We start from the raw sequence: 23,757 nt of genomic DNA, 5'->3' as shown, positions 1-23,757 counted from the left end.
AATGCTTTTTCTTTAAACCTTTTTCTATCCAATATTTTTATGCTTTATTGCAATAGAGTTGTAAGAAAAAAGATCATATCCATACTAAGTAAGAGAAGGCAAACGCATAGCATTCTTCCACACTGAGTGGAAAAGTGCCAAATGACATAACATTCCTTTTGCTCAGCTAAGAGTATCACAGACAGTAAATAAAAAACAAATGCATTTTCTTGAAGCCCCTGGCTGAAACTTCATCCAGAAGGGCAAGCCTTAAAGTAAACAGACAAATCAGACAGAAGAAAAAAAGTTTATTTGGCACAAAATCAAATTCACGCAAAAGCCAAGAACAGCTTGAGAGTCAATTTCATGCTAATAAGAAAATGCTATTGAAATACTAGGTTTTGTTAATGATTTTCAAAGAGGTATTTTCATATATCTCAATGTATTTGGAAGATAAGTATTATTTATCCCCATTTTACAGACAACGCAAATAAATGTCATGAAACTGTTTGTCCCAGGACACATTGCATTAAAATAGTGTTGTTCAATAGTTTCTCTTCAATGCTGCCATATACTACCCTTCCGTATGCTCCACCATGCAAAGTTCTCATCAGAAAAAAGATATTTTTTCTCCTGGGCATTTTTGAAAATCTGGGAAGTTTCTGCACTGAGCTCTCTGTTTTTTTATGAAAGGCAATTTATGCCGAGTCTATCACCATGCCAGCTATTCCAGGCAGCTGTAAACCATCCATGTGGTGTATGAGAATTATGATCCTGATACATATTCAGTGCATTTCATTGAGTACTCTGGAAATCAGATGCACTTCAGGAGTCAATTAGGACACAAGAGTAATCTGGGAACAAATCTGAGACAGTGACCTGCCTTAAGTCTTCCCAGGATCACTGGAGTTTGAAGGAGGTAATCACTGGTAAATTCAGCATGTCCTTTCCCCTCTTAGACCAGATCCACCCTTCAGAAACAATGCAACTTGGCCTCTGTTTTACCCAATATAGGTATATTTGAAAGTTTGGTTATTTCATGAAGGAGCGGTTGAAAGGTTTCTGGCAGTTGCATCACTTAAACTTATTCTTCCTTCTCTTTCCCCATCAATTTTAGTACAAAAGAGGAAGCATTTTCTAATGTGCTCTTTCATTTTTTCCCCTGGTCAGAATGTTCATCTCTTGTTGAAACACAACTGCCACATTCCTCTTTTGCAATGCTAACAGAAGAATAGTTACTCAATTAGAAACTCTCTGGAAAAAATGCCAAAGGTGTTGTAAGGTAAGGCCTCACACTCCAAAGCTACAGAATGGATTGCACAAGGGAAAACTGTCAAAAATAATTAATTTCTTCTCATGCAGTTCTTGATTATTAGCAGTCTAGCCTGTTGTTTCACTAGTGACGTCCTCAAGGGCTCTTGACAAATAGCAGATGCAAGAAGATGCCCACCTGCTCTGTACAATCAGTTAGAAACCTAAGTTTCTTCTATAAGGACTCCTTTTCAGAGATAAATATAGCAATGCATATAGCAATTTGTGAATCCCTTCTGAGCTCCTGTTCTATGTCTTTCAGCAGGTGCAAATTGCTGTCACTCAAATTATTTCCATTCCTTTTTATATTAAGATTGCAACAGGCAAGGTGATAAAAAATCAGGAATGCTTCTGGGCCAATGTCATAGCTTCAGAGTGGGTATTTGATTCATAAACCTTATTTTATCTTATGCAGAGACATCCATCTTAATTGCTATAGTTTTTTGCTGTGAAAGCATTTTGAAGAATAAAATTTGCAGGGAATCAAAACTGGTTCTAGGAGTTGGTTAATTTTTTTTACTCAAATATAAGAATATTTACTGTGCTTTAATGCCATCTGACAACTAAGCCCCAGGCAGCCACTTGCTCACTCCCTGACAAGCAGGATTGGAGAAAGAATGAGAAAAATAGAAGTAAAAACAACTCATGGGTTGAGATACAGACATATTAAGAGGCAAAGCAAAAGCTACACAAACAAATAAAGCAATGAATTTACTACCCTTTCCCAGGGGCAGGCAGGCGGTCAGTTAGTCCAAAGAAAGTAGGGCACCATCATAGATAACAGCGACTTGGGAAGACAGACGCCATCATTCTAAATGGTTCCCTTTTACTTTTTTTTCCTCCAGTTTCATGTACTGGGCATGACTCCATATGGTATGGGATATCCTTGTGGTCAGTATCAGTTGTCCTGGCTGTTTTTCTCCCAATTCCTTGTGCACCCCAAGCCTGTACACTGGTGGGGTGGGGTGAGAAATGGTATTCACATTGTGCTCAACAGTAACTAAACCATCTCTTTATTATCAGCACTGTTTTCAGCACAAATCCAAAACACAGCCCTACACTAGGCAAAGTGAATAAAATTAAGTCTACTCCACAAGTATTGAACCAGCTCAATAGTTATTATGCTAAGACCTGTTATACTGCTATAGATCTACATTACATCCAGTATAGAAAAAGGTGAACAATTCAGCAGGAACTAGCTTTTACTAAAATCATTGGAATTGTAGAAAATAATACAATTAGAGAGTTTTTGTATATTCATTGTGATATTGTCTTTATTGGCATGACCAGGTCTGCTTATGCACATGGAAAAATGTAGGAAAGCAGCAAAGATGTTTATTTAGAGAGGTAGGAACTCTGGTACTTAAATGGATATTTTTTTTAAGAGTGGAAAAGTTCTTAGAATCATAAACAACAGAATAACCTGTAGAATTGGAGCATGGAATTCCTGACTTCACACAGAGGAAACTAAAATTTAAACTGTTGTCCAAAGATGTCTGGAACACTTGGCTTGGGGCCATGACCATCTTCCTGAGAACCTTGCTCAATTGCTCGACCAATCCCTCAGTAAAGAATTTTTTCTTAATCTTCTATCTGAACTTCTGCTGCTGCAGTTTTAACTCATTGCCATGGGTTCTTTCACTGCACATCAGAGAAGAGATCAGCATCTCCCTTCCATTCATGTGGAAGCTTGTGCTGGTTTGGCACGGCTTGGTTTTTGGCAGTAGGGAGGCCACAACAGTGGATCCTGTGAGAAGCTGCTGGAAACTTCTACTATGTCCAACAGAGCGAATCCCTGATGGCCAAAATGCGCCAATGAGAGAGGCTGGTTGTTCCACCCTGGACACTGCCCCTGCCACATAGGCCAAAACGGTTACCAAATGAATTGGCTCTGAGAACTTCTCAAAGGCTCTCATGACTGCGGCCAGTTCACCTACCTGGGGCGACCCCTCCACAAACTCAACATCAGCTTCCCAATGCTGAGTCTGGGGATTTCTCCAAGTCATCACTGACTTGTGGGAAGTCCCAGACGCATCCATGAACACTGTGAGAGCTTTGAGTGGTGTACGGCTCCTTTTCTCAGGAGGAATGAGGAGGAATTCCTCATTAAACAGTTTGTGAGACAGGACGTGGACTGATATTTGTCCACTGTAGCTATCCAGAAATAACTGGAGGTTGGCATTGCTCTGGAGCAAATGCTCAAACATCTCTTTGATCAGCCTCTCAGAAGAGTTCCTTTCCTCCTCAGAAAGTTTGACCGGGAGGTGAATACATGTAAAGTCACAACCAACCAGCTCACATAGTCTCATCCTTACTTTCTGAGTCAACTGAGCTATTAGCTCTTGTGGCTTCGTGATGATCTTGGATCTTTGATGGGAGAAGAAGACCCACTCTGTGATTAAGAATGAATCTCTCTGCCCCTCAATCCATTGGAATATCAAACAATGCAGGTGTGGCAGTTTTCCCAGGACGATGAATTTGAAAGGCAGCTTGGCCTGATAATGATGAGCCTGCCTCTTGGCCAAAGTTTTCTGTGTTTTTTTGATTGCAGCTTTTTCCTCTGGGGTCAGTTCCCTGGGAGAAACCAGTTCTCTCTCCCTGCTTCAATAAATTGAAGAGGGGGTCTAGATCCTCATTGGTGAGGCTAGCCAGGGCCTGACTCAGTTCAAAGAAATACAAAGAATGCAGATCTGCTAGGATTTTGGGATTACAGTCGATTTCCAATTTCTGTGGAACAGTAGCCCGTGCAGTGATTTCCAAGCCCAGGTACTTCTAAGGTGGCATCCTTTGGACTTTATTGTCCTGCAATTGAAATCCAGCAGAGGTTAAAACTTTAACCACTGGGTCAAGTGTGTGTTGGAATATAGAGTCATCGGGGGCACAAATAAGCAAGTCATCCATGTAGTGTAAGATGATGGCCTCCCTCCTTTGCACATGCACAGGGATAGCACTGAGGCCATGTACCACTGGTAGATGGTGGGACTACACTTCACCCCTTGCGGGAGTACTTTGCAGTGGTAGTGCTTCATTGGAGCTTCTCTATTGATGGTGGGAACAGAGAAGGCGTATGGAACCTCCTCTGGTTGTAGGGGAATTTGGAAGAAACAGTCCTTGATGTCCACAACAGCCAATTGCCAGTTTCAGGGAGGCATCACTGGAGAAGGCATCCCAGGTTGGAGTGACCCCATGTCCTCAATCACTTTGTTTATTTCCCAGAGGTCGTGGAGCAACCTCCACTTGTCCTTTCCTGGTTTCTTCATTACAAAGACCGGGGAGTTCCAAGGGCTGGTTGTGTCTTCTATGTGGCCCTTGCCCAATTGCTCCTCCACAAGCTACTCAAGTGCCTTAAGCTTTGCCTTACTCAATGGTCACTGTGCTACCCATTTAGGGGGTCATCCAGCCACATTAACTTGTGGGTAGGTCGCTCCACAGTGGCCACCTCTAAAAATCCTGGGAAGTGTTAGGGATAATCAATTTGACTCCCCATTGGGACATGGTTTCTCTCCCCCATAGGGGGAACTTATAGTCTGTAACAAACGGACGGACACTAACCAATTTTCCATCTGGTCCCTCAATTTGTAGGATGCTTTTTGAGATCTTTGCCAATTTGATTCCTCATACACCTTGGATTTTGCCAGTGACAGGTTGCAAGTTCCAACGTGACAGCCACATCCTCTTGGGTATGATCATCACATCTGCCACTGTGTCAAGCACCCCATTCACATAGAGATGGTCTGATCCATGGGTTAGGTTGCATGCCAGAGAGGGTTTGTCCTGACCCACCACTTCTGCCCAGTAGACTTCAGGTGATTTTCTATCTACTGGGACTTCCACTGGAATGGGAACGGCATGGGCGAGGATTTGCCCCTTGACCAGGTAGAATGGTGGTTGAGGGCAACGTGCCAGGAGAATGAGGTGAGTTATGTCTCCCTTGATGGTTATGAGAGCCACCTCAATCTTCAGGGGTGTGTGTGCTGTGTCCAGTTCCATGTGGTATATCGTCACATCCAGTAAGTTGTTCAGGAGGTCCACTGAAATGATTGTCCAGTCAGTAGACCTTGGTACAGTAGAGCCTTTGGTAGTCACGAGCCTAAAACGGCCACGAGGCTGCCAAACCTTGTTAATCAAACATTTGACTTTTTTTTTCCTGCAGCCCCTCACCCTGTTTCCCTTCTTCCCCCTTTTTTTTTTTAAGAGAGAGGTTTTTGCCAGTGTGGAGCCCTCTGTATTTATATCTTTGCATGTAATTGTGTTAATAGCAGGTACGTGCTCTAGACTTGGTTTTTTTGTTTGTTGGTCTTCTGTTGTTGGCTTTGTGGACAGTCTCTGGTGAAGTGTCCTGGCTTTTTGCATTGGAAGTAGATGATATGTTGCAGCTGCTCTGGTGGCATCAGTTGCCTCCTTGCTCCTGGTGTTACAGCTGCAGCAGTCTTTGGGTGTGCCAGTCCCAGGTTCCTCTCATGCGCACCAAACTTCTGCTTTTCTGGCACAGGCTTCTATCATCTGTGCGACTAGGTGGTGGCTCAAGGGGAAGGCTCAGTATTACCCTGTGGCACGTTTCATTAGGACTCCTCTGACTATCTCTTTAATCAATTCTGCTTGTACCACTGGGTCTTACACTTGCCTTTCCACTTGCGTGTGAAGATAATCCACAAACTGCAAGAAATTCTCTTAGGCAAACTGTTTGATGTTAACATAACTACCCTTGACTTCAACCGTTGGTAACTGGTTAAAAGCCTTTTCTGCAACATTACAGATCTTATCCAAAACAGACTTGGACAATGCTCCAGTTTGTTTCTCAGGGCTGTGCCAATCCCCTTCACCACATAAATGTTCATAGGTAATGTCATTCCCATCACTATCTTTTGCATCATGTGAGTTTTGCTGAAGCTCTTGTAGGAGTACCTTTAGAGATCTTTTCCACATGCTCTCCCACAGATCATACGTACTCTGAGGGGGTTAACAGACACCAGAAAAGATCCTTGAAGTCAGCAGGTACCAACTCCTTTGAATTAAGGTGGCTTTCATCATTCCTTTAAAAATTTCACTGCTTCTGCCAAGCTCTCTTTGGATTTTACAAATTTCTTTTTTAACTTGGTAGGACAAAGGCTATAACTTCTCTTGCCATTTTTCCTACCAATATAAATAACAGAAGCAGCTAAGGGTATGTTTTCCTCTTCTTGGTTCTGACCACCAGAGAATGCCCCTGCGCTTCCACTCGCCTGGGATCTGAAAGGCAATCCACCAACCACACCCTGAGGTCCCAGGAGGGACTGGGTCACCCGCCCCGCCGCCAGGCCTGGGAGGCTGTCCACCCCTCCCTGCTGTGGATACTGGGCAGGGGCTCTCCTCGCTGCTCAGGAATCTAGAGGGAGAATACCCCCTTCCCCAATCCCTGCCTTGCGGGACCGAAAGGCAAGCCTTCCCCCTCCTCCACCTCCACTCCCACAGGGAACAGGGCTTGGGGTATTGCTTCCCCCACAGGGGCTGTGAGGTGGGACCTCCCCACCCCCACCAGCCTTGGAGCCTGCACGGAGGCCACCCTCCTCCCTGCTCCCACGGCAACTCGGAGGGCGTGACCGTTCTCCACCGCCCCCATTCCTGCAGCAACCAGGGGGCAGGGATGTGAAACTGGAGGAGGGGAGGGGGCGGAGCTGTATGGGTGGGAGGGGCAACCACGGGAGCCAAGATTACAACACATGGGGGCGGGGTGATGTCATGCAGGGTGGGCACTTGGAGGAGGGAGGGGGCAGGGCAGCCAAAGAGAGGAATGGGTTGTAGGAGGAGAAAGGGTTGAGAGTGGGGACGAGAGGGTAAAAAGGGTTGCAGGTTGCAGGCAGCGCGAGGGGCAGGGAGAGAGGAGGGAGAGCTCTTTCCTTCCCTCCTCTGCTGCAGCCCGGGGGAGAGACGGGAGGGCCCCGCGCCGCCATTGCCGCAGCAGGGGGAGGCAGCGGGGGACCTGGGCCGCCACTGCCACAGCTCAGGGAGGCGGCGGGGGGCTCCATCCCCGCCCGCCGCCGCGGGAGTGGGGGGAACTCCCTCCCTGCCTGCCACCATAGGGCAGCGCCGGGCCGTGGTGACTGAGCCCAGTGGCAGCGGCTGCTGGCCCCCAGTGGCCCCGTCAAGCAGCAGCGCCGGGCTGGGCCACCTGGCCCTGTCGACAGCCCCGAGCGGGCCGAGCCTGCACAGCCCGAGCCAAGCCAGTCAACCCCGCCCTGCTGCCGTTCTGTTAGTATTTGGCAACTTTGTTGCACCCGGGTCCTCGCTGCGAACGACAGAGCGGCTTATATTCGGGTGCGGCTTATTTATGGACAAAGAATGAAATATTTGCCAACACCCAGAGATGCGGCTTATACTCAGTGCGGCTTGTATTCATGAATTTAATGTAATACAGGTAACTGAACACGTGGCCGCTGCCATTGTGGATCTGTACCATGCAGTCTGCGACCCCCAGGGGATCAGCCACATGGCCAACACCATCTTGTATCTGAGCCACATGGCATCCAGGCCCCTCAGGCTTGGCTGTGCTGCTGGTACTCTGAGGAGGAGAAAGCTACCAGAGCTACCAGAACACTGTTCTTTGTGGAAAACAGCTGGGATAAAGGGATACAGGGAAGATTCTCTGACAAGCTGTGCAAAATTGTCAGAGGCAGGGTACAGGGGGAAAGACATGGGGCCAGGGAGACTGCATCTCTGCTGGGCTTCCTGCACATTTCAGGGTGGCCCATGTGTCCCCTCCAGTTCAAGGGTAGAGGTGATGCATGGAAAAGCACTCTATTACTCACAGAAATAAGTTATAAGAGTAGGTATGTATTTATTCAGCGCTGGGTGCATGGGGGATAACTCCTCCAAAAACATGCACACCTTTGGAGACCTGCGCCTCATCTTTTATTCTCTACAAACTAGGAATATACAATTCGCCTAATACATACTCATTGCCTATCCCCGCTTCATATGGAAATTAGTTTCATGCCTCTTTGCGACTGCGCATTATTCCTTTTTGGGTCGCTCTGGTGGTCTTCGGGGGTCTTCAGATGAAGTAAATAGTCTTCCTCTCAGTTTGAACTTTTCACCTTGTATTCTTGCGCATTCTCTCTTTTTAGTCCTTTGCTCATTTTCTGGACTTCGGTATCAGTTTTCTCTCCCCAGGGACGCCCTCATCCTGTGGGTCTTTGTTCTTCTATTTTAATCTGACAACTTCATCCTGCAGCTTGGCTTCTCTTCCTGTTTTGTGAGCACCATAAATTATAGCTGACACTATAGTTTTGTCAGTCCCCTTTTCAATCACAATCTTTCTAAAGATTTGATTCTTAATTCTGAATTTCTCTATTTCAGAGGGGTTTGGAGAAAGGGGAAGGGAAGTCAGGGGTCCTTGCTGCATTTGTCTGTTGTACTCTGTCTTAAGTAATTGTTTGTGAATTTGCAAGGGTATCAGGAGAAACACGCTGTTTCATCCCCATTTTCCACTTTTAATGTTAATACAGTAAATTCACGAATACAAGCCGCACTGAGTATAAGCCGCATCTCTGGGTGTTGGCAAATATTTAGGTTTTTGTCCATAGATAAGCCGCACCCGAATATAAGCCGCTCTGTCGTTCGCAGCGAGGACCCGCTTGCAATTAGTAACAGAACTGCGGGAGGGCGGGGTTTACTGGCTGAGCTAAGGCTGTGCAGGCTCGGCCCACTAGGGGCCGCTGACGGGGCCAGGTGGCCCAGCCCGGCGCTGCCGCTCGGGGCCGGCCGCCGCTGCCACTGGGCTCGGTCACCCCGGGTCGGCGCTGCCCCACGGTGGCAGGCAGGGAAGGAGCTTCCCCCGCTCCTACGGCAGCGGCGGCGGGTGGGGACAGAGCTTTCCCACACCCGTGGCGCCGGCGGCGGGTGCGGACAAAGCACCCCGCCTCCTCCCCGGGCTGCGGCAATGGCTGCGCGGGGCTCCCGTCGGCTCCCCAAGACACGGCAATGGCAGCGCGCGCTTCCACCCGCCTCCCCGGGCCACAGCAATGGCTGCGCGGGGCTCCCGTCGGCTCCCCGAGACGCAGCAATGGCGGCACGCACTTCCCCCCCCGTCCCCGGGCCGCGACAATGGCGGCGCGCCCCCCCCCCCTTCCCGGGCCGCGGCAATGGCTGCGCAGGGCTCCCGTTGGCTGCCGGAGCCGCGGCAATGGCGGCGCCCCCCGCCCCCCCCCCCCCCCCCACCCCCGTCCTCCCCGAACCGCGGCAATGGCGGCGCCCCCCCCCCCCCTTCTCCCCTGGGCTGCGGCAGAGGAGGGAAGAAGAGAGCTCTCCCGCCTCTCTCCCCGCCCCCCGTGCTGCCTGCAGGGAGCCAGGGCAACATGGTAACACTGTAACAATTGTGAAATGCCGGCTTTTACTGGCAGGTGCTTGGCTCGGCACCCTGGCTGGCACGTCTGGGGTTGTAAATGTCAGAAAATTATTCACATATTAGCTGCCCCCAAGTATTAGCCGCACTTCTGGGTTTCCACCAAAATTTTTGTCAAATTGCTGCGGCTTGTATTCATGAAATTACTGTAATTCTCCTATTTTATCCCAAAAGGAAATCGAATTTATATCTTGCATGTTAAAGTCTGAAATTTCAACAGATAACCAGGAGACAAAGTGTTTTAATAGTTTCTTAGAAACTATAACATCACCACTCAAAATTTCCTTAAGTCGGGGAAACATTCTCTTTTGCTGAGCAGAAAACTACGTGCCCATGATGTTTAAAAACAAACCTGCATGGTTAATCTACCCTCTTCCACAGTAAAAACACAAAGAAAAGCAGCTGATCCTGTCCCCCGACCCTGAGCCGGGAGAAAGGAAACACAGTGCACGTGCTGCCGGGGTTGCATCACTGCGGACCACGTGTACCACTTTCCCCTGGTCGCTTCCGGCACTGGGGAAGCCCTACCGTCCCGCTGCTGCTTTTGGGCTCCCCCTCGCCACTATGCCTGCCACAGGACTGGTTGAAGCAGGGCTGCTTATGCGAATCACCGATTTCAGCGGTGGTGCTGAGCCGCCCACGCTTTTTCCACTGTTGCCACTCCCCATGCCCATGCACTGCCGTGCCCATGCACTGCCGTACCCACACCTGTGACCATGTGCAACCTGCCCTGCGGCGCTGTTGCACATGGCTCACCGCATGGTCTAGCCGGTCCCCCCCTACTCTGCAGCAACGGCAGCTCGCGTGTAACTTCCTGTAACTGGGGGCTTTTTCAGGGTATTTTACCGTTCTCCTGCGGACTTCGGCTGTCTGTGAAGCTGCATAAGAAGTCCTCATTCCGAAGCCGACCCGCCTAGCACTGAGGCACAGAAAGCAGCTCCAAGTGACTAAGAGAGCTGAACAGTCCAAAACGCTTAATGAATCCCTAGATGGGACTCCAGCCATGCGTGGGGCTCTCTTAACTTTTTGTGAAAGCCCCACGTTTGGATGCCAACTGCAGGAATTTCCTGTGCCTCCTCTCTGGCTTCAAGGCTAGCTCAATATTAGGAGGAGGCTTGGAACCCTGCAGGAATGAGATGAAAGATCCAAAACAGGGTCTTCTTTCTGGGATAATCTGAGACTTTATTCTTGAAGGAGCCCAGGGAAAAGAGAGACCGGAGCATGGGAAGCCAGGGATTTTTCAAATCTTGGCAAGGGGTGAAGGACACAGACAATCAGGTCTGGCTGCAGGGAAAAAGGGGAGGGGGAAGGGTCAGACTGTGTGACAGACTACAGGGGTGCCCAGAGAAATAACATTTCAGTGTAAAATATAAACTAAAACAGTGAAATACAACAGCTGGCAATGTGGTGACATATTTAAGAGGAGAATCAAAACAAGGTCACAGGGTTTTTGCCTCCTGTCAGAGAAGAGAAGGAGGTGAGAACGTGTCAGGGAAGTAATACGGAGACACCAGAGTCAGTGGAGAAGGAGAGGCAGGAGGTGCTCCAGGGCTGGCCATGGTGACGAGCATGTGCCACTCAGCCCATGGGATCCACGGGGAATACAGAGATCTGCCCCAGCCCGTGGGGGAGATGCCCATGCCAGAGTGGGAGACCTGGGGGACAGAGGGCCCCTGCTTCCAGGCTGGAGCAGCCTGTCCTTGGAGGACTGCACCCTACGGAAGAGAGGGCCATGCCACAGCAGTTTTGTGAGGGATGTATGGCCATGGGGGGAGTTCATGCTGCAGTAGGTGTGGTATGGCTGCTGCTCCTGAGAGTGGGCCCATGCCAGGGAAGTTCATGGAGAGCTGTCTCCCATGAGAGGCACCCTACAGCCTCCCAGGAGAACGACTGCTCTCCTGGAGGAGAGGAAGAAAATCTTGGGGATGAACTGACCAAACCTCCATGCAATGTCTCCCTGAGCTGTTGGTGGGAAGGAGGGAGGGGCTGGGGCTAAAATGGTAATTTAAGGGCTTATTTTACTTCTCATTATCCTCCTGTGATTCTGTTAGAAATAAATTTACTTTGCAATGTATGCTGAATCTCTTTTTGCCCTTTTATCTCCTGGTCCTTATCTCACTTGTGAAGCATTAACTAATTTTTTTTTCATTTTCCTTCTCTTCTGCCCAGCTGTAGCAGGAGAGGGTGAGCAAGCAACTCTTGTAGGTATCTTGCATTGGGCCAGTATCAAACCATGACAAATGCATAAACAGAAATGAGATTACTTCTCAGACTCCTCTAAGCAGAAGAAACCTAATATCCTTAGCTGCTCCTCATGAGCCATGCTCTGTAGTCTTTTCACTACCTTTGTTGCTCTCCTTTGGACACATTCTGATACTTTTATCTCCTTACACTGTGGAGAGGAAAACTCTACACCATGTTTGAGGTGAGGACACATCAATAGTGGATAAAGTGTGACAGTAGGTTTTGATTGGTCAGCTCTATTGTGCTTAATGCACCTCAGGGTACAGCTGACCTTTTTGTGGAAATACCATTTTTATCTTTTGTCCCCATTCACCTCAGAAATGACTTTTTCTCTTTGGGGAATAAACCAAAATATTATAAGATACCACAATGGAACATACCAATGGTTGTACTCCACTTCCATTCCTGCAGGCATTGTGCTTCACATACATTCATAAGTTAGTCTGAAAATTTCTCGCCGTTTATTTACAAATCAGATCTACAGTGCTTCAAGCCAAATTTTTTGTAACACCCAGAGACAAAGCATGAAACCACCAGGAATCTTCTTATCAGTGATTGTCTGATCAGTGCCGTTCTTTATAATAAACTCAACATTTGCAAGAGCCCAGAGATTGCTGTAAATGTATGAGTGATGTGTTGCTACCAAGGGACCATTTGCTACCTGAGAAGCAGCAAAATGCTGAATTTGAAGAAGTTAATCCCACTTATATCCCAGTCCATGTGACTCAGCTGAACACATTAAATTTAGCTAGCTTCAAGACTATCAAGTAAGCCAAGGAACTTACTGCTGTTTTCCCTCTCACATGGAATCAGAAGGAGGGGGTTTTGGGGCCAGAAATCTGACTTTGTTTGGGGGGATTCCTAATACAATTTTCCTGGTCGTTCATGCCGGTTGTTTCCCCTTTACCTCCACATACTATCAGCATCCCCCACCTCCAAACTGTTGATTTCTCACTGCAAAGCAAGGAAATGGATGCTTATGAGCAGGTCCTTTTCCATTACTGGTGAGGGGGAGGTGGGGGTAGAGAAGGTCAAACACGTTTTTTCTCTGACATTACTAATAGCAGGACTAACTGAGACCTACTTTAGGTACTGGAAATATCCTCAGGTGCTGTATAACTTAGAACAATGTAAGGAAAATGATAATTTTATGTCTAGTGGTCTAGAAAAAGATAGCCCAAGTCTCCAGGTAGAGAAAAAAGTCTCTGAGATACAACTTGTATAAAAAATTGTCCTCACATTATGATGAAAAATTTCTGTCTGACCAATTGGATGACCAGACTTTTCACTGTTTGTGCTGTATTGATCTATTTAGTGACAAAAAGAGGGAATTTACAAGATCCTTTCAGCAGGATGATGTTCTGTATACATAGGCTCACTTTTTTCTACTGTTTCAGGAACAGAATAAATTTTGTGGTACTGTGCGGGCTGATATATAAACTTACCATTGCAAAAGTTGTTTACATAGATTTTTGTTTATGAAACCCAGTATAACAATTAGTATACTACACCTACTAATTAGTTTAAATTTATGACTTATCATAAGCAATTTCTTACCTTATTTATTGAGAATTCATTGTGGTTTATACATATACTTCTTTATTTAGTTCAGTTACTAAAATAATGAAATCTGTATGTAGGCATGTTTGGGCTCCTTGGGTTTAGTAGGAAAGGTAACTCTATACAAACAAAATGTAATCAAGTCTTATGAATCTTCCTTTAAGTGCTCCAAAACAGTAGCATTATTGTCTTTTGAGTATACAGTCCAAAACTTTTGACCCTCTGGGTGGTTACAACCTAAAAACTCATCACTCTTCCATAGTGATCTGTACTCTCCAAACATTTCTGAAGCCTTCACAAAGTCTTCTAGTCATCTCTCTGTGGTTCTCTCTAATAAACATGACCCAATCCTATTGGTTTTCTTCATTCACATCTTAAAATTAGTCCTACTAGCTAATTAAGGTTAATCTTACTGAGACGAGCTGATCTTCCTGGTTTTCTTTAGGAGTTAATTTATTCATTAGAAATCCAAGGCTTCCACTGAAGAATGTAGTTGTTGGAAAAGTACAGTAAATTCACGAATACAAGCCGCACGGAATATAAGCCGCACTGCTGGTGTGTTGGCAACATTGTTGCCTTTGTTAATAGATAAGCCGCACCCGGAATATTAGCCGCACTTTAGTTTGCAGCGAACTTTCACAAAGTCGTCATTTAGTAACACAATCGCGGGATTGCCAGGGCTTACTGGCTTACTGCCGACCTCGGAAACATTGTTTCCAAGTGAAAAAAGACACACCCTTTATTTACAAGCCGAAAAAGACAGGAACAATAGTGTGGTCATTTTGTGAGCATTCCCAATGGATCCGTGTTGCCTTTAAACAGCCACTTAGCCACGCAGGCAGGCAGCTGAGCTCCGAGCGGAGCCACATCTCCGTGCTGGCACAGGAGCGGCCGTTGTAGCCCTCGCAGCCTGCGGGGGGAGGGGCCATTGTAGCCCTCGCAGCCTGTGGGGGGAAGCGGCCATTGTAGCCCTCGCAGCCCGCGGGGGGGAGCGGCCGTTGTAGCCCTCGCAGCCCGCGGGGGGAGCGGCCGTTGTAGCCCTCGCAGCCCGCGGGGGGAGTGGCCGTTTTAGCCCTCGCAGCCCGCGGGGGGAAGCGGCCGTTTTAGCCCCCGCAGCCGGGCGGGGGGAGCGGCCGTTGTAGCCCTCGCAGCCGGGCGGGGGGAGCGGCCGTTGTAACCCTCGAGCCCGCGGGGGAAGGGGCCGTTGTAGCCCCCGCAGCCGGGCGGGGGGAGCGGCCGTTTTAGCCCTCGCAGCCCATGGGGGAAGCGGCCGTTTTAGCCCTCGCAGCTGGGCGGGGGGAGCGGCCGTTGTAGCCCTCGCAGCCCACGGGGGAAGCGGCCGTTTTAGCCCTCGCAGCCGGGCGGGGGGAGCGGCCGTTGTAACCCTCGCAGCCCGCGGGGGGAGGGGCCGTTGTAGCCCCCGCAGCCGGGCGGGGGGAGCGGCCGTTTTAGCCCCCGCAGCGGGGCGGGGGGAGCGGCCGTTTTAGCCCTCGCAGCCCACGGGGGAAGCGGCCGTTTTAGCCCTCGCAGCTGGGCGGGGGGAGCGGCCGTTGTAGCCCTCGCAGCCCACGGGGGGAGCGGCCGTTTTAGCCCTCGCAGCCCGCGGGGGGGAAGCGGCCGTTGCAGCCCTCGCAGCCCACGGGGGAAGCGGCCGTTGCAGCCCTCTCCCTGCGAGCCGAGTGGCCGTTCTACCCCTCTCCCTGCGGGGAGAGAGGCTCCCCCAGCCCTCTCCCTGCGAGCCCAGCCAGCCCCGTAGCCGCACAAGACTGAAAACACTTTAAAAAGTACAGAGAAATATCACACACTTTTATCGAACTGCCGAGGTAACTCGCCGAGGTAACTCACCCCGATAACAACCCCCGCCCCTCAGTAACGCCGCCATCCACAGGCAGGCAATAAGCTGTTCTCTGATTGGTTCATCGTCGGAACAACGGGAAACCATGGATTTCAGACTGTTTTGGCTCGGGACTGGACCAGCATGATACTAGGTAAGGGCAGATATCACATTTTTGTCCATAGATTAGCCGCACCGGAATATTGGCCGCATTTCCGGGTTTCCACCAAAATTTTAGTCTTCTTGCTGCGGCTTGTATTCGTGAAATTACTGTAATGTTGAATTAGGGCTTGGATACTTTATTAAAATTCAATCAAATTATTTACTGGAAATAAAATATTGGAATAATATTGTTTCATACTTGAAATAGCCCTAGTGATCTTGAAGACTAAAATAATATGTTTATGTATTACATGCAGAATAAAGTTTATTTCTACACATGGTTCCATGAAGAAATCCTGCTAAAATTAACTATCAAAGAGGGTGAGATGTGACTTTATATAGTAAACAGTGATTGAGGAAAGAAAACAGGACTCTGCATGAAGCAAATTAATTCATGTTAGAATTTCATGCTTGCAGAGAAACTAAATTGTCCATTTCCTAACCAGCACAGCTCCCTGCCATGTAAATTCTTTACTTTGTGTTTAATCTTCTATTTTTAGTATAATTTGTTTGCTTAGGAAGTCCAAATTTAAACTTCTACTTATTTTAAAATTTTCTTTTCTTCCAATTATTCTACAACAGTGTTTTTCTTTGTATTACTTTGGGGAAAGAACCATGCAGCTGTCTTAGTTCCTTTTTCTTGCCGTAGAGAATATAATTTACTCTTGTCTCCTGCTTTATTTTTTTTCTGTTTGCTTTCCATAGAAGCGATGTTTGAGACTATCCAACAAGCGCATCTATGAAACATAATGTTACTTCATCCCTTTTGTGGGATAAACATGAGAACACTGTGTAGTGGCATGTGGTGATGGCTAGTTGGTGCTACCTTCCTGAAGATTCTCCAGCAGGCAGTGATCCAGGCAGGCAGACTGACATAGAAAAACACATAAAAGCACACAGGCTTACTATAGATGAGGAAAGCTGGTGAATGAAAGGTGGGAAGGGTCTTTTGTATGGAGTTTCAATGTGGTTTATTGCAACCACACACCAAAGGAGTCCAGGAACAAAAGATGAAGAGCGTGGAAGGGTTTGGGTATAAATGAGGAGTGGAGCAGGGTATCAGGGTCAAATGGGAAGAGGGGAAAGTGGTGCACATGAGGGCCAAGAGACCAGGGAAACCAATAGGGTAACAGGGACGGAACAATGCAGCAAATTGGGGCCAATGGGGATCAGGGAAAGGGAGAACGTTTTAGGGAAAGGCCATATAGGGGAAACAGTGGGGTCTGGGCCGACAGGTCAATGGGGAAAACAGAACAAGAACACATTAACATAAAATTGTAAAGGATTGTGGGGAGAAGCCTCTTATTTCCACGATCTTAATGCCTCTTCAACAACTCAGGGTCTCTCCTTCCAGAGCATGGAGATTGTTTTTTCCCTGGCAGGTTCCAGGGCCTCCACAATATTGTATACTACTTGAAGAGTAAATCAAAACCACCAGATTTTAAACTATATATAAAACTAAAATTCAGTCAAGGACAAATCTTCAAGACTAAAGACATAAACAGATAATGAGCTAATTTAAACTTCAATTCTAACATTTTTTGTTTTTTGATTAAGTTTGGAACTGTTCTGGATCTTAAACAAGCATTTCCACATATTATTCGTACATAAAGATTGTGCCTGGAGCAATGCACTGTTATTTTCCTACATCTGACTGACTCTTTAAATATGACAGCACGAGTTCCATCCTTTCTTGTGAAATGGTAGCCACAAATGCAGACAAAAGAAGTACCCATTTACTGACAATTGAGAGAGAGACGGGGACTACTGATTTGTGATCAGAATCCAAATTTTTACTGTGAGCTACATATGCTTATATAACATTTTCAGGAAGGCTAGTATTTTTTTACTCTAAAGGAAGTCTGAGATGAACCAAAGCACTTTGGAAATGGCATCATTGTTATACTAAAAGCTAAAATACAAGCTTTCTAGTGCATGCATTTCTTTAGGTTTCTTTGTTATAAGGTGTTCTTAAACATGGAGTCAATGTCATAGTACAAATTGATATGATAATTATTTTAAATTCATAATCTAAAATCTCTGTAAAATGAGGTAATATTTCACCTGAATGAGAGATAGAAAGCCAATTATTTTATCAGAACATAATTTCTAGAATCAGGTCATAGTTAAGAGGTATGTTCTTGCTGTGTTTTGCTGAGTTGGAGCACATGTATTGTCCATGAACTTTTAATCTCAGCGCTGTTTCAAGTGTAGGAATACAATGCAGCAGAATTAGCAGATATAGTGAGGTTTCCATTATTTCAAATGCATGTCATTTTTAATTTATACCTTCTGAGAAGCACTCATCAGATTTATATCTCTGAATACAAACCCTAACAGAATCTGGCCTTGAGCCAGGACATTAAGCTTCATTTTAAAACTTTATTCACATCTAACTCTGAACAGTTCAGCTCCTTGTTGAAAATACAGTATGGAAACTGAATTATCTTGTAGCCTGGAGAGGTAGTTCATTAATACACAGATGATATATGTTGTGGGGTATCACTGGAATGTCTAATATGGAAAAAAGTCTTTGAGACTTCTATGCCTGTATCTATCTTTAACACCACATTTCCTTTAGCATTTTGTATTTCTGTTTTAAGACTCAACATTGTCATTCTGACATATGTCTGAAAAGATCTGAACCCACCAGTGGAATTTTAATTCTACTGTCTAGCTGTTGCCGAAGCTTCTAGAGATCTATCCAAATTAACATTAATAACTTGCTAAAGGCTTCCATAGTGTTTGCAGTTTGTTTTCAACTTAATTACCTCAAGCCTTCTTTCTGGGTAAGCTGTTTTAAAAGTTTTCCTTTAACTAAGAAAACTACTTTCACCTTGTTTTCCCCTTTTCTGCAGAAGAAAAATTAAAAATTCACATTCTGGACTAGTTTTCTACTTAATTCTTCTTTTGACAAGCTAACATGTGGTCAGCTCCAAATTGCTGCATTCCCATTACTCATGACATGCTGAGGGTAACTTCACCTAGTGTCTCCTTCCATTCTGACAAGTAAAAATCAAAAATATTGAGATTATTAAGTTGGTATTTAATATAGTAACAATAAATCGACAGTGATTTTGGAAGACTTCCGGTCTCAGTTCTATTTAATTCATTCACTCTTGCACATGAAAAACTTGCATATAGTATTTTCTATCTCATGAATAAAATTTTTCACTATGTCTCTAAAACACAGACTGCCCATTCTATAAGGACTTTAAGCCTATATGCCACTATCTCATATTAGCTCAAATGGTAGAAGCCTAAATGCCTTTTACATAGGCTTGTGGTGTCCCCACCATTAAAACACACTTTGGGCTCTATTAAATATACTTCTCAAGCATATCAGCCCAAACCCTTCCATCTGGAACTCATTACAGCTATTTAAACTAATTAAATTGACAAACTTGTTATGCCAGTAACATTTATAGTGCTAATTCACTATAGCAGAGAACTTCAAGATCTGTACCTGAAATGCTGCCACTCCCTGATAAAGGAACAGATTTTGGTTTAGCTTACTTTGGCACTGTTTTTGTGCCTGCTCTCTTGCACATACATGCATGCCTAAATAGAGGAACACAGTGGACAAACATGCATTGTCAGGGACTGTCTTGGGTTACAATACAGGATGTGATAAGAGGTATCTATTCTATCACCATCTGTTGAGGGTAGGAGCAATGATCCTTATTTCTGTGGGAGATATTCTGCTAATGGGCCATCCATTGAAACCAGGCAGGGCATTGTTCTTTATCTTTTCACAACCCATCCTTCATCTAGGGAGTTATTTTCTGCTACCCACTGTGTGACTGATAAAATTACTTCATCCCATTGGAAGTTGCTCCAGCCAGGGGGAAGAGCCCAACATTTCTTACTAAATAAAAACAAAGGTTTTGGGACACTAAGGTAGCCCTTTCTCCACTGGACTCCAGAGGGAAACCGGATTTCTCCACATCACCACTGGACCTTCAGAGGAAAACTGTACCTTCTACAGGACCACTGCTACAACCGAACCACATCTGTGGCTGCAAGAGGACTGCAGCCAGCATTTAATTGGACTGCTACCAACACCCTGCCTGACAGGGTGTCAGGTTGTACTCTGACTTTGTCAGGGTTTGGAGTTTGTTTCTTTGTAGTACTGTATTTCTATTTTAATTTTCTTAGTAAAGAACTGTTATTCCTAATTCCCATATCTTTGCCTGAAAGCCCCTTGATTTCAAAATTCTAATATTTTGGAGGAAGGGGGTTTACATTCCCCGTTTCAAAGAGAGGCTTCTGCCTTTCTCAGCAGACACCTGTCCTCCAAACTAGGACAGGGGTATATTGGACCAGTCAGGAATTTTATGAGGTTTGACTAGCACTGCTTATTCATTGAATTTATTTTCTGGTGATCTGTTCATGCCATTTGTATTCCAAAGTTCTTGTAACATGTTCTTGTCCTTTTGGAAGCTTAGGTCAACAGTATGAGTATTAAGTTCTGCATGGTTCCATATACTAAATGCTCATTCAGCATTTCACTAATGAAATACATGCTTCATCTTAGTGATCCAAAAATTCAACTGAATATTGTAATGCTATCAGTCTCTCCACTTAGACTTCAGCATCCTGACATTCAGCAAACACTGCTCAGAAGTACTTTGAATTATCCTGTGACAACAGTCTGCCACTAGCTGGTTTTAACCATATCTTAGAAAAATAAATGTTCTACCTGCAGGCACTGGCAGTGCATCAGATGCAGTGGGTAAAGCCTTAGGAAAAGCCAGGGAGGAAGTATCATTCTTGTGTTAATTGCAAGCTTTCTGGCTCATTAAGAAATGCTATTGTTTTAGGCATTTGCTCTTAGTCATGGGTTAAAGTGCAACACTGTATATAGCGTGTATATAGACAAGACTAAAAAGGAAGTCCCTGCTGATGAGGTGGTTTAGTATAACAATCACAAAATTTGAAAGCGAATACTTGATGTTATCTTTGATATCTTAATAAAAGATTTTCAGAATTCTGTCTCAGATTCTTCTATAGAGGTCTGCAGTATTGCCAGGATCGCATCAAGCTAAACTGTGAAATACTGAAATACGATATTTGTCTATAAAAATTGAGTTATTTCTCCAAAATCTTCCCCCCATTTGATTTTGAGAAAATACAGCACTTTGCTTTCAGAAAAGCATGCCATCTATTAAAAAAAAAAAGGTTATGAAAATACCTTTATGTATTCTAAAGCTATTGCAATCTTTTTTTGCTTTTCATTCCACTGAAAATGCTTTTATTTCCCAAAATATTGCAAAAAACATTTAAATTACAGGTATGTCCCTGAAAAGGCTGTATTTCTGTAGACAAGAAGCAATTCATAAATAACACACATTACTTTCAGTCATAGGAAAGGGAAGAAAATAGACAGTGTTATAATTATTCAATGCAGGCCTACCTTGAGTGGTATAATTCTGTTGCTGTAAATTAGATCTCCAAATCTAAAGGAGTAAATACTTTTTTTTTATTATGTTTGTACATGCTCATTCTTGAGCTAGGATGAATCACCAAAGCTATTTCATCTCTTAGTCATCCCAAGGATTGGTTTCTTTGTTATACACCAGAAAATATGAAACTCTTAGGATGTCAGAAGAAAAAACACATTCCACTTAAAAGTAATAGAGCTGACTTTATAATGACTTTACTTCAAATGCTTGGGCTGATTTATGCTGAAGAATCTTAAATATATAATACCACCACCATCCCACCCCCCGCTTCCCAATTTTATCAATATAAACTTATTCAGCAGTTCCAGAAGAATTGGAAGAGAAAGTAGTCCAAAAATGATTAAAACAGCCCAAAGGGCCCCAAAATCTTTTAGTCTTAAAAGTTAATGAGTTTATTGTAAGAGAAGATTTATTTGTTTTATTGTTCCTAAATACACCTTGAAAACATACAGCAAAAACAGTAGATGGATGTTTGAATGTTTCATTTCTGAGAAGCAATTTTTACTACTACATTACTCAACTCATCCCTTTATCTTTATTAAAACTCATCTCTGCTGTTCTTTATGTGTCTTCTAAAGTTATTATGAGATAGTTCATGTCATAAATTGCTCTCATGGCAAAAGGCAGTCTTGTTCATAATCTGAAAGTAAAAGAAGAATTTCTATGTTAATAAATTAACTCAGCCATTTTTTTTAAGACATAGATAAGTGTGAGTTTGCTAGAGAAAATTGATTCTACTACGCTATTAAGAGAGTTATCCAGCAACGTCTGTAGTGTAATTAAAATACAGAAAGCATTGAGAGACTAGATTTTGGCAAAGTAAACTCTGAAAGAAATTTCAGTCATGACCTATATAAAAACAAAACTACATATTTGTCAGCTGTTGTACTCCTAGAGAAGCAGCAGCAGCAAGATATTTTTTGCCGATGATGTTATAACTTGAATGACACAAATTTTCCTCAAGAATAATTGTAGTGGTTTTGGGTCACCAATTTGAAATTTCTTGGCTAACGTACTAATTTTATGTCACAAATTTAGCATTGACCAAATCACCAGTGCACCCACTAGAATTATTTACTCATCTCCTGCTGTGAGATAGGATTAGGAGGAATGCAAAACAGACTCAAACTTTAAAGGGTACAAAGAAAAACATTATTTCTAGAAACTATAGGGAAAAATCACAAGAATCAGAACAAAACTTTCAGAACACTTCTCGTCCCCCACAACTTGTTTTTGTGAGATGTTACGCAGTGATTAGTCTCATTCTACAAATACAGCATAAGATCAATATAAACAAAAATATTGAATTCAAAGTAAAACATGGACATGAAACACAAGAAAATGTAATGATTTCATTATATTTGTTAAAATCACTTTGCTGCGCTTTTTGGTTTTATGTATTTTTTACTTTGCCACTATAATCGTGAATTGTATCTTCTTTTTATGTATTAAGAAATGCGGGCTTGTACAAACAGAAGCAGACTCGTCACTGCTATTACTTACTTGCTAGGAGTGTAAACTGACAACATGCTCCAACCTTGTCCAGACCTGGTGGGGGCTTGTAGCCACTGCTGCTTGAGTGCTGGCTAACATGTTCAGGCTTGCTCGGACTCGTACTCCAGCACAGTGGGCATGTCACAGCTCATCAAGAAACTGTCTATAAAAGGGGCAGTAACCAAGGGTAGGATGGACATGTTGGCGGAGCACAGTTGCCATGTCCCCAGCAATCCTTGCATATTCCTTACCAACGAACTAATAAATTGCCTTATTCATTGACCTACCTGATTTTGGTGAGCAATTTATAACTTTTTCTTTCACACCAACCATGTAGAGAAACAAATCAGTCAGTTTACCATGTCTGAAATAGTCTTTCACCAATTTACTTGGGAGAGGAGACTTTTCTATTCAACCTATGGAGATTTCTACAAAAGAAGCAGTTTTCTTGCAGCCTCAATGTCACAGTGAATCAGCCCCCCAGGAGAATGGAAATCTCATCACTGTGTAAAAATCCCCTCCTCAGTTACAGTCTTCCCACAATCATTACTGAGGACTATATCAACTTACAGGCCACACTTTAAAAAATTATAACACTTCAAACAAAAGCTCTTGTAATCTTTGAAAACAGAGGTCTTTCTTCATCTCTTCCCTGAGGGGTAGCAGGGGCCTTCTACTCTCCTCTCCTCTCTATTCAAACTCATGGGATCACAGCCGTTTCAACATCTGCTTCATCTAGCACAAATGCCTCTGCTCGTATTAACAATTAGACCATTCATCCACCCCATAGTGCCTTTCTGAGTTATAGGGAAGCAAGAGTCTCTTCCATAGCTTAAAAAAAATGGAATTTCAGTCCAAAAATGAGACATCTCCATCAATCCCTTCTACCTGGTACCTGACCCTTCCTTTTGTTTTCATTCTGTTTTCTGTGCATTATCCTCATCTTGGTCCTTTTCTTTCACTCAGGAGGGAGAACAAAGTGTCTGCAAGTCTCATTCTGAGTAGTGAAAGAGTTAATGCATTGTCCAGGCAGTGGCTGGAGCTCTTGGGCTGGAGAATTTCAGGCCGCGCTGGGGACTGGGCCAAGATAGCGGAGCCCAGCGATTAACAGTGGCGGCTGCTCTGGTGGCATGACTGTTTTCTGGTGTTTGCTATATTCAATTCTATCCGAGGGCTGACGGTCTTTCCTCCCCCTGCCCAGCAGGCAAGCGGGGAGGAGGACTTTGCCGGAACGAGCGGGCCGCGCGGGCACCGTGGCGGGGCGAGCCCGGCCGCCCGGAGCTGCTGCCCCGGAGAGGGGGAGGCCCTGCGTACGGGCGGCAGGGTAG

At 44.9% G+C, this 23,757-nt stretch overlaps 1 long non-coding RNA gene across 1 annotated transcript in view; it reads right to left on the bottom strand.

The window, feature by feature from the left end:
- LOC117010324 overlaps positions 1–23,757 on the bottom strand; it is a 61,075-nt gene that overhangs the window by 36,941 nt on the left and 377 nt on the right. The window contains exons 2-3 of the long non-coding RNA XR_004420622.2: positions 22,439–22,592; positions 20,887–21,575 (exon numbers count right to left, since the gene is read on the bottom strand). This is a non-coding gene — a long non-coding RNA (uncharacterized LOC117010324). The remainder of the gene's footprint in view (positions 1–20,886; positions 21,576–22,438; positions 22,593–23,757) is intronic.

Source organism: Catharus ustulatus, chromosome Z (assembly GCF_009819885.2).
Source record: "Catharus ustulatus isolate bCatUst1 chromosome Z, bCatUst1.pri.v2, whole genome shotgun sequence".
Classification (NCBI taxonomy): domain Eukaryota; kingdom Metazoa; phylum Chordata; class Aves; order Passeriformes; family Turdidae; genus Catharus; species Catharus ustulatus.
This window is presented reverse-complemented; position numbering and strand designations above follow the sequence as displayed.